Here is a 13,460-nt window from a genome sequence, read left to right as displayed (position 1 = left end):
TTAACGATGGCCTAATTTTGTCAAGGTTTTGGACTTCATGCTGCAGTCAACATTTGAGCAACCATGGCCATGCCCCACATTGTACGCTTGCACACTCGATGCCGCCATACCCTGTTGAGAGGGTTTAAATAAAGATGCGTCTAAGATAGAGTGAAACATTACCTCCCATGTGGGAAGAAACCCTCTCCAACAGTGTTCAGAGACTCACTGTGCGCTCAATTAGGGCAGCCCAAGCTCTTGATTCCACAGTCGATCTCCGGCAGGTGGAGTGTCTCTGAAATCAGTCGGTAGAATCCCAGCAATAGAATGGGCTTTGCTCTGCAACAACGACAAAGATCCTCTCATATAGTGGTAAATGCACTGGTGGGGCAAGGGCTGTTAGCGAACACCTATTAAGGTCGACACAGCATTCAAGGGGGTGGGTGGGTGGCCAGCACCACGCCAGACCACCTTTGGCTCTCCAGTGCTCATGTTTATACTCTGCACCAGGTACTCATTTAAGGCCGAGTCGACCTCGAGCAGGACTAGAACCAGTAAAAAAAAATCGCCACTATTATTGGTTGCGAGTGGGAATCGAACTCGGGCAACTTGAATTTAAGCGCAGTCCACTAACCACTCCACTCATATCAATTGAGAAAGAACTGATGCTTGAATTAAATCGTGCCCCCTGAATTGCGACAATTTGGGGTCACGAATTGAGTCGCATTGCAACACACAAAGACACACAGTATCATAAGCATTTACTTTCAAGAGCAATATAAAATGAATTTGAGCCCTGAGGCTACCAACATAGTATTGGGCATCTGCTTGTCTCTGGTGAAATTCGAAAATAACAATCACTTAACTGGCTCCGCGCGCGCACGATAGCGCAGTGGTATCCCGTGAACGTTTTTTTGCAGCACTCACCCTTTCGCAGGAGGCTTCTGCTGAGATGTAACAGCAAATCATATAATCTCATCCCGTTTGCACCTTTAGCTCGTGTTCTGCTCGCTGCGCCGCGGTGGGTGGGCCATCCGAGGTGGGATTTCATCACGTTGGCTGTTTTCGTCACCTGTGAGGATACAAAAGAGATTTGCATGCACGTGACTTGTTTTGTATAATAAATGGCAAAGAAATACTAAATGCAAGAGCAACAATTATGGTGCACATGTGTTCAGATGTCTGTCAATCATCAATGTGAACAAACATCATTATGGATATGGCAGTGCAATTAGCTGAATTGTAATGGTTGTTTAAAACATAAATCCTGTTTTGTTAAAGCAGGGAAGTATCACGAAGTCTCAAGACTCATTTTAAAGAGAGTCTTGTATCCGTGATGCTTGGTCAATTCCTTTTCAAGGAGCAGCATCTTGCGTTCCCGGAGAAAATTCATGCACACACACACACACACGAGGACAATTCATCTCCTTTGCAATTCGATGAATTATCCCAATTCGAGTCCAACATTTGATTCAAGTGTCGCTTCATTGTTTTTTTGTATACTTTTGGTAAAGTGTTGCATCTCGAGTGACTGCAGAAGTTGTACGCAACAATCACAAACAACATACACTGTACGAATAAAAAACAATTGATGCTTATGCACATGATTCCACGCACGCGCTGCGAGCAGGCGAGTGGATTTTAATCGACGAATCACTGCGTTGTTACACGTCTAGTCTACGTTGTTTTAACATTTCCTACGTGAAGAAAGCTGGAACCAAACCCCGTCAAACCCCTTGCACACAGCCTCAGTGGTGAGCGGCGAGCGAAACCACCACGATATCCCGGCAGTGATTTTCTGCAGGAAGGAATAGCCACAAGACAATTGCCTCATGCGGGCAGCCCTGCCCAATTACTTGAACATTTCCTTCGAGCTGTGGTGTCTACAATGCGCCTGCGTGTTTTGAAAACATGAGGCAGCTGGCTCTGCTGCATCAATGTCTATAAACACCGCCGTTGTATCAGGCAGTGTTCTCAGTTCCGTTGGCGTTTTGTCAAACTGTCTGGTTGACACGAGTTCAAATGCTGCCAAGCAAGCTTCCTGGCATTTCTTATTAGTTTTTTTTTACAGGCGGTTTTTTTCGAGAGGAAATATAGTAAAATACTGTGGGGTCAACACATTTGTGTTTCGGTGTAGGCCAAAAACACGAATTCTACGAGTATAAATGTCAGGTTGGTGTCACAATTTATGAACACACTTCCAATCAAAACAGCTTGCAGTTCTAACGTACACAATTGCCTGCAGTTGGAATAATTTACTTCATATTAAAGTATGTTTGTGAATGCACAATAGACTACAATTCTATACTATTGAAGTACCGGTAAGTACGCTGGACACCCAGGTTGAGGCACACGTATGTTTATTACAAGTTGTCGGTACAGGACAGCACTAGAGGGGGTAGCGGCCCCCTCACCCGGATAACTGGGGATACACCCTAGCTAATCCTGACCTACTCCCAAGTCCTCCACTAACGGGCTAGGGGAGGCTAACTGGCCCGACACTGGTGAATCGGGCTACGGTCTCCGGAGTCCCAGGGTACTGACCCTGGTTCACGGAACCACGCCTCTGGCTTGATCCTCCGCAGCCCTGACAAGGGCGGCGTCGAGGGGAGTCCAGGGCTTCTAACTAGGAGATCTTCCTTCTTCCTCCTTCGTTCCCAGACTGAGCCACGAGCTCTCTCTGTCCTCCCCTTTTATACCCCCCCGTCAGGATCACAACCCCCCAGGCTGCCTGATGCGGACGTCGCTGCGGGCACCCCCCCCGTGTACTCCCGGAGCTCCGCCCACTGTGTTTATTCCCCGTTGGATCCCATGCACCTACAGCCCTCCCGTAACAACCCTACATCACTCCCCCCATTACAGCTCGCAGCCGTCCCGGCTGCAACAATTCCAATAAAGGAACATTTACCCCTCAACCCCGTGTGTGCCTCATTTTTTTTCCAACAAAATGCAAATTGAACAACAACAACAAGAACAACAAGAAGAACAAGCACACCCCCGAAGGGAATGTCCGACGCACCCCCCCCCCCGTATAAATACGAAATCCGTAAAAGCGCGTATATACAACTAGCCAGGAACTCCCCCAGCACACACAGCACACCCACGACACACAACGCACCCACAACACACACACCCCGCCCACACACACAACACAACACACACAATGTGGCAGGAGCGCACCACCGACGCAGCATACAGTAACCATGACACGTGAAATAAAAAAAAATTTCTTCTTTTTGTATATTATAAGAGTCTGCGCATCTTAGCGCGCGTCCTTGCCGCAGGCCCGTCACACGGGGCAACCCCGGACGGCGGACCATCCGGTGGCGGCTGTCCCTTTCGAGATGAGGTCGCGATTGAAGTGGCGCGACCGTCGGCATCACCCGTGTGGGTTGTAGGGCATGAGCCCGTCATTCCCGGTGCACCTGTGGGTGGGACAGCCGGCAACACATCAGGCGAGAGCAGCGACGGACCCTCCGAGTCGGTCGACCCCCCACATGCTTGGCCCCGCGCGTGTGGAGTGGGCCCTCGCACCGCAACAAACGGTTTTAGCCTAGAGGGGTGTACAAACCACCGGCGCCTGCCCCATTTGATTCGAACGCACTGAGGCCTCAAAACCTCGACAACCTCGACGGGGCCCCGCCACGGGCGCACGAGTTTAGAGGAGGTCGCGAGTGGTACCTGGGGACAGTGCAGCCATGCCCTGTCCCCCGGCTTCCACTGCAGCACGTGCGCGCGAGCCAGCCTGAGGCGCTCGTTCGCCTTTTGACGCCTGTCAGAATTTAGCCTCGCAGCATCCCGCGCCTCAGTCAGTTTGTCAAGGTTAAATTTAACGTGTTCATCCAATTTAATTTTTCCCAGCGGCGCGGGGATCTGCAGCTGTGCCGAAACAGGTGGGTCGGGTTCGCGGCCATACATAAGAAAGAATGGTGAAAATCCCGTCGCAGCATGGGGAGCCAATCTGTATGCCGCTAGAACCCCTTGAATTTGTAAGTCCCAATCAGTCTGTGAGTCCGAGACTTGCTGCGACAACATAGACGAGATGGTGCGATGCAGACGCTCGACCATCCCGTCCGTTTGCGGGTGATAAGGAGAGGTTCGAATTTTTTTCGTTCCTAGGAGATCACAGACTTGTTTTAGGAGTTTCCCGGAAAAATTTTTACCCTGGTCGGTCAGCAACCGCTCCGGAGCACCTTTGTCCATGACATAACCCTGGACAAAGGCGTCGACGATGGCTGCTGCCGACTGATTTGGCAGGGGCCAGGCCATAGGCCAGCGCGTAAAATATTCGACCCCAGTAAGCAAATATCTGTTTCCCCTGGGGGTGGCGGGGAATGGCCCCAGAATGTCGAGTGCGACCAGTTCATTTACTCGGGAGACCTGGATGGACTGCAAGGGCGGGTTCGACTCCCGTGCCGGTGGTTTGCGCTGCGCACACATAGGGCACGCTGCCAACAGATCAGTGACATCCCTTGTCATGCCTGGCCAAAAAAAATTCAGCTGGAGCAAGGCGAGAGTTTTCTGGGTCCCCAGGTGGAGGAGGCGCTCATGCGCAGCCCACACCACCTTACCCCGTAATCCCGAAGGGACCACCAGCCGGTGACGGTGGGATTTGCTGTCCCAATGCATGAGCAACCCTGCGTGCATGCCCCAAGCGTCGGCCTCACCCGTCCCCCGCCCCCTCTCCCCGGCGCGACGACGCAACGCGAGGAGGGAGGAATCCTCCATTTGGAGGCGCCCCCATTCATTAACGGGCAACCCAAGCAGGGAATCTTTCCCCTGTTCCGCGATATCAATGGTGACCAATGTTTCGTCATTGGCGGCGGCCGCCAGGACCGGATTCATCATGTCCCCTGCCGGCTTGCAACGCCCAGACCCCAGGAGGCATGCGCATTCGGAGGCGGTTGGCATCCGTGACAGAGCGTCAGCGTTGGTGTGGCGAACGCCCTTACGGTAGGTGGTTTCGAAATCGAAATCCTGGAGGACCTCCAACCATCGGGACAATTGTCCCGATGGCTGTTGAACCTTCAGGGCGTACTGCAGTGCCGCATGATCTGTGCGGACGGTGAAACGCCGACCGTACAGATATGGGCGATACTGTTGGATGAAATAGACAATTGCCAACAGTTCCCTACGGGTGACACAATATCTTTGCTCCGCTGGAGACAACACCCGACTGCCGTACGCAACCACCCGTTCCACGCCGTCAACCACCTGGGAAAGCACACCTCCAATACCCGTGTTGCTCGCGTCGGTGTCGAGCAAAAACGGCCTAGAAAAATCTGGGTAAATCAGGGGAGGAGCCTTTACCAGGGCGTCCCGAAGGGAGCAGAAAGCAGCTTCCTCCTCCTGACCCCAGTGGAACCGAACCCCTTTCGATGTTAACGCGTGTAGGGGTTTGGCAATCGTTGCAAAATTAGCGACGAAGCGTCGGTAATATGATGCGAAGCCAATAAAACTCCTGACCTCTCCCACCGAGGTGGGAGTCGGCCAGGAGCTGACACACTGCGTTTTGGCGGGATCGGTAGCAATACCCGAGCGCCCTACGATGTGCCCCAAATAACGCACCGACTCGCGTAACAAATGGCATTTCTGGGGCTTAAATTTCAAATTAGCAGCCCGCATCTTTAGGAAAACCGCCCGCAACCTCTGGAGATGTTCATCAAAAGTTTTACCAAAGACAATAACGTCATCCAAATAAATCAGGCACGATTCCCATTGCAATCCAGCCAAAACCAATTCCATCAATCGCTGGAAAGTTGCCGGCGCTGAGTGTAAGCCCATCGGCAACCGGTTGAATTGGAACAGGCCGTGCGGTGTACGGAAAGCAGTTTTAGGCTTAGAATCATCGTCCAGAGGAAGCTGCCAGAATCCCGAAAGTAAATCTAGTGTGGAGAAGAATCGCGCTCCCGCCAAGGCGTCCAGCGATTCGTCCATCCGTGGGAGCGGGTATGCGTCGGCAACCGAAATTTTATTAAGGCGCCGAAAATCCACGCAAAACCGCAACGAGCCGTCCTGCTTTTTAACCAGGACGATCGGCGCTCCCCAAGGGCTGGTGGAGGGAGAAATGATGTCGGCGGCTAACATGTCATCAACAGCCGATTTGACATGGTCCTTTTCGGCGGGACTTAACCGAAACGGAGTTTGGCGAATTGGCGCGCTGTCACCCGTGTCAATATGGTGACGCAGCAGGTGAGTGCAACCCAAATCATATTTATCCCGACTGAAAACGTCGGAAAATTCCCTCAGTAGCGTTCTAAGCTGTTGGCGCTCTGAATTTGTCAGGTCCGTCGATCCCGCACAAAGCGCGTCGAGCCACCCTTCATCGCTGTCCGAATGTGGGAGCATTCGGGAAGCAGTGCCAACATGGTTCGCGACAGGTTCCTCGCAGGGTACCGGCGTCGCGTGAGCGAGCACCGTCCCTTGAGGGACCACCACTGTCTGCGACCCCACATTGAGGACCGCGATGAAAGGGTCCTCGTCCCCTCTTACGACGGTCTGGGCCGGAATCAAATTAGGTGCACTAACCCCGGCCCTAGACGGTCCCAGCAAAACACCCTGATCCCCTACGCCCATAGCGAAGGGCTTACGAAGTTTCAGAGGCACTAGCATTTGAGCTCCCGGCGGCACACTAACTGTTCTGACGACAAACGCCGGTACCGTCGCGAACGCCGTCCGAGCCGCCGCAGGGGAAGGCAGGAAGGCCATGCGTCGCCCTGACGGAAGCTCAATGCATCCTTGGTCGATCAAAATACGAATTGGCATTTTTCCTAAGAAATCCGTCCCCAGCAGGCACGGAACCGCCAGCGAGGAGGAAACGAAAATCGGCCCCGACAATTTGATGTCCCCGATACAAATTTGCGCGCGAATCTGTCCCATGATGCCCAGAGAGCCCCCGTTAGCGGCATAGAATGGGACGTTAACCGGCAGTAAGGGCCGGCTTTGTACAGGCAGAATATTGTAAATTAACTCCGAAATGATTGTCGCCGATGCCCCCGTATCGACCAGGATGCGTACCTCTACCCCGTCAATGTGTCCGACCACGGCCGACGACCCTGACGACGCGGCTACCACGCGATGGGCCAACACGGACCACTGTTTGGGCTCGATTCGAGTCCCCGCAGTGATCCGCGTTGGGCCGTCGCAACGCAACATCGGCCCCCCGTTCGTTGTGGTGCGAGAGTGTGCAACGGGCGGGTGCTTTGGCCAAACATGTGTGGTGCCGCGACTCGCCGGATCATGTTGCTGGAGCTTGGGAGGAGGAGGCCCGGCGTCCCGTCGAGGCGTCGTCCCGCGCTGTCGAGGCGAGCGGCACCCCAAGGCGACGTGGCCCCGAACGCCGCAGTTGAAACACCGCGGACCCCCCGGTGGAGACGATGGACGGTCGAACCGGCTTGAGCCGTCCCGGCCCGCCCGTGCTCCTTGCGCCTGTTGCCGTCGGTGGTCGACGGCGTAGAGCTCCTCCGTCTGAAGGGTGGCTGCAGCCACCGCACGCCCGGCCGATGCCCTGCTGGCTTTCCGCCGCAGGGACAGAAGGTTGGCGTGAAGGAGGCGCGCCGCCTGAAGAGAGGTCATCTCGGCGTCCTCCTGTGCGACGACAGCGATGTCCAGGTCGTCTGCCAGGAGGAGGATCTTCTCCGTGACCATCGCGTCCACGCCGTCGTCGTCCATACGGGGAAAAGCCGTTTTGGCCAGCGCCAGGAGGCTCGTCCTGTATGCCAGGGGCGACTCTTTTTCACCCCGCTTGCGGTCGTAGAACTGCTGTCTGCATTCTGCAGATGGTCCATAGACCCCAGCCAGCAGTTGTAGCGCCCTCGGCAGAGTAGAACGCTTCTCTCTTGGCGCCGATGTGAGGGCGGCGAGCGCGTCGGCGTCGAGGAGCGCCGGCAGCGCGCAGAGGGCTTCGTCGTCCGACCACCTAGCCATTTCTTGGTGGGCGATGAAGCGACGCTGGAAGCCGCCCCAGTCGCCCTCCGCGCCAACAAATTCCTTCAGCGGAGGTAGGCGTTGTTGCAGCGCAGCGTTCGCCTTGGAAGTCTGCAGGCTGCTATCCCCAGGACTCGGCTGTGCGTCGGCGCGAATGGCAGATGGAATCGCCTGTCGCAGCCGTGATGACGTTCCCGCCGCTGGCGATGATGCGGCTGTCCCAGCGAGAGCGGTGTCGGACCCAAGGTTTAGCCCGGCCACGCCCTCTGCAGCTGCCGTGGCGATGGCGGGAATTTCAAAGTTGGAGTCTTCCGAAATGGCGGGAAGGCGCTCCGGTCGTCGACTCCCCTCGCCCCGTGGTGGACCACCAGCCCCCAGCCGCGTGATGTTTTCCAGCGTGGCGGCAGCGGCATACAGCAGCTCCGCCAGCCTCTCGTGAGCCAGCCGTAGCGCGTCTGGCTGCGGCCCCTCTTCATGCCGATGCCCCGGCAGGAACGCGTCAGGCCCCGGCTGTACCATGTCTTGGTGAGCCGTCTCGGGCTCAACGATTTCAGCAGTGTCCTCGTCCGGCACTCTGGCTCGAGCTGTCTGACGTGTATCCATGTTCGTAATACTTCTGACCCCAGATGAAGTACCGGTAAGTACGCTGGACACCCAGGTTGAGGCACACGTATGTTTATTACAAGTTGTCGGTACAGGACAGCACTAGAGGGGGTAGCGGCCCCCTCACCCGGATAACTGGGGATACACCCTAGCTAATCCTGACCTACTCCCAAGTCCTCCACTAACGGGCTAGGGGAGGCTAACTGGCCCGACACTGGTGAATCGGGCTACGGTCTCCGGAGTCCCAGGGTACTGACCCTGGTTCACGGAACCACGCCTCTGGCTTGATCCTCCGCAGCCCTGACAAGGGCGGCGTCGAGGGGAGTCCAGGGCTTCTAACTAGGAGATCTTCCTTCTTCCTCCTTCGTTCCCAGACTGAGCCACGAGCTCTCTCTGTCCTCCCCTTTTATACCCCCCCGTCAGGATCACAACCCCCCAGGCTGCCTGATGCGGACGTCGCTGCGGGCACCCCCCCCGTGTACTCCCGGAGCTCCGCCCACTGTGTTTATTCCCCGTTGGATCCCATGCACCTACAGCCCTCCCGTAACAACCCTACACTATTATAATACAACAGTGAAGTGATTAGCGCCAGAGGTGGGACAAAGTCATTGTTATGCAAGTCCAAGTCGAGTCGCAAGTCATCAAATTCATGACTCGAGTCTGACTCGAGTCCACATCTCATAGGTGGGACAAAGTCATTGTTATGCAAGTCCAAGTCGAGTCGCAAGTCATCAAATTCATGACTCGAGTCTGACTCGAGTCCAAGTCACATGACTCGAGTCCACACCTCTGATTAGCGCACTGCACAATGAAAGTTCGATATCCGGCCATGACCACCGGAGTAGCAAGTGATATCTGAACCTGTTATGACCGCCCCTTCATCTTACCATAGTGATTAGCAAAGGTGAAGTATGGTGACACAAACCTCTATGATCGAAAGGTGTGGGGAGGCTTTTCATTCAACAGTGGACTGATAAAGAGCTGTAAAGAATGATATTGTTGTTATAAAACAAGGGTTGCCAGGAACGAATCAAGCCACGTTTAGTTTAACGCGACCAATATTAGCCATAATAAAGGTTGTTTTAGCTAGATCGTGTTAATTATAAATGTATCGTTAAACCCGCCACCACCTGACACAGCCAATTGGCAAGGTTTGTCACGAAAAAAAACGTGCCAATTAGTTACTACTTCAGCATACTGATGTGGTGGACAGTAAACGCACAACATTTACAATTCGAGTGCGACGTTTCGCTGGTAATTACAACCAGCTTCATCAGGCGACAGCCAGAATTGTGAATACATTCTCCTGTTTCGGCCTTAAAAAGGTAGAATAAAGGTGATGTTATCACCTGTGAAGCTCGCTGGACCGGCACACAATCTCATCGCGCACACCTCCACGTGAAGCGACCACTCCCTGGGGTCCGGCTTCTCATGACTTAAGCCAGTCTCCAACCACACTGTGCCCACTAGGTGCCGGAGCCACCAGACTTACCCAATGTGCTACCCTCATTAAGGGGCCATTGCCTGTTCACCATCGCGCCGCGGTGACGTTGTCATGACGGACCACCACCGCGTGACCTGTGGAGGGCCAGACGGATCGCCCTCAACTCGAGGAGGGTGATGCTCCACCTCGCTTCCTCGGGCGACCGCACTCCCTGAATCACCTGATGATAACGGTGTGCTCCGCAGCCCTTCAGGGTGGCATCAGTTTCGATGGTCATCCGTTCCTGACAGAACCCTAGGAGAGAGACCCTGACTGTAAAGTCTCCTTCTTGCACCACCACACGGCAATCCATCTCTGCTGAGCAGGACAGGGGGCACGAACTGGCCCATGTTTCCCCACAGGGGCTCCCAGTGTTCCAGGAGACACCAATGTAATGCTTTCATTTCAAGGTGGGCCCACGGCGATAGCCGCCGCCATGTGTCCCAGCACCACGAGGAACGATCTGGTGGTGCTTGTAGCCCTACTTATCGTGCGATGCACCCATCTGTCCCTGGTTGATCTGGACCACTCGTCCCAGAACCACCTGAGGTGACCCCTGAGCTGTGCGGGTTGAACCGCAGCTGCGACATCTGGTTCGAGCGGCTATACTTCACTCTTTTTGGCGTCAGCTCTCAGCATCACCGACGTTAGGCCACGACTGCTCGTTAATAAAACGTACATTTGGTAACCATGAGCTAAAAGAAAAGTATACGGCTTTGCCACGAAGGATAGATACAATTTACTTATTATCACATAGACGATAATGAAGATTCAAAGATTCGAATATACTACGACTGTAAAGACTCACATTTTTTATATAACTACAGGCAGTCCTTGACTTACGAATGGGTTACGTTCCAGAGACCCATTCGTAAGTGCGGATGTCCATAAGTCGGACGTTCGTATCTCGGGGACTGCCTGTACGCTGGAGCTCGAAATGGGCCCTGCACTGCCGAGAGGACCCAAAAATGGAACGGAGGATGATGAGCAGGAAGTCACGAGTGGGGAGTCGCCTGGAGACGAGATACTACCGAGGTAATAAACAAATCAATGCTTTACCCCTCAGCTTTATTATGGAATACAAAGAAATCCGTTTTGTTATATTATTACTGTGCCTTCATTACTACAGATCATCAAACTCACTATACTTTAAAACCGGTTTGCACCACAAATCCAGAATTTCAGCAGCTTTGGCTCACCCAGATGTTCACATTAGCCCTCCAATACACTTCGCCACCTACAGTATTTATTATGACGATTACACAATTGGGAAACCCAAAATGATCAAGTTAGAGACACCGCTGTTAACAGTGATAACAGATGGCCCACTATGTGAGTTTGTGAAAGGACGACTGGCTGTGGCAATGCACAGGCGTGGGGGAATTAACTAATTGCTCGGGCCCCAACACTAGAAGGCTTTGGAGCAATGTTTGGTAGAGGAATTCCTGCCAATGAAACACGCCCTACATTTGGGCGCGTTGCTTTGAAAAATGTCCAGTGCCGTGGTTAGATGGCGTCATCATGAGCAGACACACAGCAAGCACTGCATTGCACTACATTGCCGTGTAAGTGCCTATTTTAGGTGCGCGAGTGGTTAGCGATGAATTGGGTGGTGAGCGCACCACACTGCAATCCTATTCACCTGGGTTAATTCCTAAGCCACACACTGCACTATTGGTATTTGGTATAAGAAATCGTCTTGGGCCCCTCCAAGGTTGACTTAGCCTAAAGTGAGTTACCTGGTGCAAGTGGTGGGTCCATATCGGCAATGGACCTGGGGAAAGCAATTGTACAAGTACAGTTGCGGCCACACCATAACACATAACACACATGCATCTATCTACACATTAACACATTGGCATGTGTATGATTGGTGACAACTGTTTTACAATGGGTGAGAAGGCAGATGTTTATAACTCGAGTGAAGCTCATAGATCTATACAGCTCGTTTTTCAAGGGCAAATTGTCTGGGAGACAACGATGGCAGCAAAGTGTTACAATGGACAACTAACAGCACACCACTCACACTTTGTTGAACAACTCCCAACTTCAAGGTACTCATTCTGTTTTATGACACGCACAGAGAGGCAAGGGTTCTGAATCAACCCTTATGTTCGGTGCATGTGCTTTTGTTTTTCAAATTAATTCTGAAAGGATTTAACCATGCTTCTATGCAATAAAATGCGGATGTCTTGCAAATGTACTTTTTATACATTTTTAATCTTTACGTAAGAAAACTTCACTCAACGTCAGTCCTTTTTTCAAGAGCATTTATTAATATTACAATAAACTGCATGCAGTGAAGGTTTAAAAAAAACTTTGAGGAATGCACCCAACTATTTGTGATTAATGTTGGCTCAAGAGCTGTAGTATGTATAGTGAAGAAGAGTGAGTGGAATAGAATGGGTTAGGATGGAGGAAGTTTGAACTATGGACCTACCATTGGGCAGAGATCTCGAGAGTTTTTTAGGGAAATTACTTTGTATTATTCGTGAATAAAACAATTACCTGGGATTTATCCAATATTTACTATTTGTACTGCCTACTCTATTTATGGATTCAGAACATAGCCAGAGTGAGAGTTAAAATCCCAGTTTGAGGTCGACTTTGCCCTTTATCCCCCATGGTCAATAAAATGAGTTGCCTTTGTGGGAAGTTAAGATTGCTCATCTTATGGACAGACTTACCCCACCATAGGAATGTGGAATTACCACCACTGGTCCAGGGCTGTAAACAAAAGATGAGCACTGCCATTAGCTTGTCTGAATGGAAACCCACTTTAACTTCAGACTTCCGGGTTTAGATCAGTATGCAATATTTGTGGTTTCACATTAGACATCTGTGATGCTGTCATAGTGTAATGGTTGGCGCACTGGAATATTAATCCATAAGTCACTTGTTAGATTCGATCTCCTGGCAAAGCAGTTGAAACAATGGTGCAGGTTGCTTAACCCCCCCACCCGTACCTCTGCGGGCTAAAGTGTGGGTACTCCAACCTCTGGCATTACTTCTGACCAGTGTGCAATAGTTGGCCAAACTACCCTCAAGAAGGCTGTCGAGTGGAGGTGCTTTCTCCAGCAGTGGAGTGCACACATAATTGCAGGGCCACGTGTTCTACATACTTGGCTACATGAAATGCGTGTCCTGAGAAGAACCGTCTTCTGGCCACCCTCATTGTAGAAAAATGATATCCAGCGTCCCGTACTGAACCCCTGTGTGACCACGTGCAGCACAGGCATAGAAATGCCTGTGAACGAACACACAGCCTCTTAAAGCAAATCTGGGATTTCCCAATGGTAGAGAAACTTCTGGCAGCTACGCAGGTGTGAATTCCAGAGGGAACCACCATAGCATACAAAGGGGGTGTGAAAGAAAACATACGGTATACACACAACAAAATAAAAATGTATATGAAAATAAAATGCAATTTGAATACACTTAAATTATTATTTTGTAAAACAAAGCATCA

At 52.1% G+C, this 13,460-nt stretch overlaps 1 long non-coding RNA gene across 9 annotated transcripts in view; it reads right to left on the bottom strand.

Moving 5' to 3' along the window:
- LOC144722326 (uncharacterized) overlaps positions 1–13,460 on the bottom strand; it is a 53,026-nt gene that overhangs the window by 22,851 nt on the left and 16,715 nt on the right. For 4 of the 9 annotated variants that reach the window (XR_013586033.1, XR_013586036.1, XR_013586029.1 and 1 more), the window contains exons 2-3: positions 907–1,051; positions 163–318 (exon numbers count right to left, since the gene is read on the bottom strand). This is a non-coding gene — a long non-coding RNA (uncharacterized LOC144722326). The other 5 variants (XR_013586034.1, XR_013586032.1, XR_013586030.1 and 2 more) reach the window with 4 other exon arrangements.

The sequence above is a fragment of the Lampetra planeri genome, chromosome 14 (genome assembly GCF_965212315.1).
Source record: "Lampetra planeri chromosome 14, kcLamPlan1.2.h2, whole genome shotgun sequence".
NCBI lineage: Eukaryota > Metazoa > Chordata > Hyperoartia > Petromyzontiformes > Petromyzontidae > Lampetra > Lampetra planeri.
The sequence above is the reverse complement of the archived record's forward strand: the minus strand, read 5'-3'. Positions and strand labels throughout refer to the sequence as shown.